We start from the raw sequence: 901 nt of genomic DNA, 5'->3' as shown, positions 1-901 counted from the left end.
CTGGTTCCCAGCTCAGGCTGGAGGCGGTGCAGCTCTGCCCAGGCTCTCTGGGCGCACAGCACCAGCTCCTGATTCTCAGCGTTTCCATCCGGAGAGCGGCAGTGCTCTGGGGGCTGGGGGCGGACACAGCCCTCTGAGGAGTGTGTGGATGGGCCACGAGAGCTGGGGTCAGCAGCACCCACACAACCACCTTTCCTGTGAGTTTTTTGAGGAGGGGTTATCCCTGTGCAGTTCTGGGACTGGTGCTGAAGAGGCACATGGTGGTCACAGGTCACACCTTGGTGTCACAGGCTGGGCACCGAGATGAGCCCTGCACGTGGCTGCACTGGGACCCTGCTCACAGAAACACAGAACCACAGAAGGGTTTGGGTTGGAAGGAATCTTAAAGCTCCTCCAGTCCCACCCCTGCTGTGGGCAGGGACACCTTCCACCAGCCCAGGTTGCTCCAAGCCCCGTCCAGCCTGGCCTGGGACACTCCCAGGGATGGGGCAGCCACAGCTTCTCTGGGCAACCTGTGCCAGGGCCTGCCCATCCTCCCAGGGAAGGATTTATTCATAATAACTAATCTAAATCTCTCTTCTTCTAACTTAAAACCACGCCCTCTTGCCCTGTCACCATCTGCCCATGTGAAAAGCCACTCTCCATTATTTCCATAAGCCCCCCAAGTCCTAAACAATCCCCTGGGTACCATGAAGGCAGCTTGGGGCCCAGCACAAGAAGGGACCGTGTTTCCCTGGGGCATCTGCCTGAGCTGTGGCACGACACCCCTCATCCTGCCACCCCCATCCCCCTGCCCACACCCCCGCAGCGCGTGGGGCAGCGCCTGACGCCAGCACCCTGCCCGGCCCCCGGCCTGCGCAGAGGCAGCAAAGATATCTCCCACCCACAGCTGAGGGGCTGC

Source organism: Empidonax traillii, unplaced genomic scaffold (genome assembly GCF_003031625.1).
Source record: "Empidonax traillii isolate 1590-97213 ecotype Southwest subspecies unplaced genomic scaffold, ASM303162v1 scaffold534:size827195, whole genome shotgun sequence".
Lineage (NCBI taxonomy): Eukaryota > Metazoa > Chordata > Aves > Passeriformes > Tyrannidae > Empidonax > Empidonax traillii.
This window is presented reverse-complemented; position numbering follows the sequence as displayed.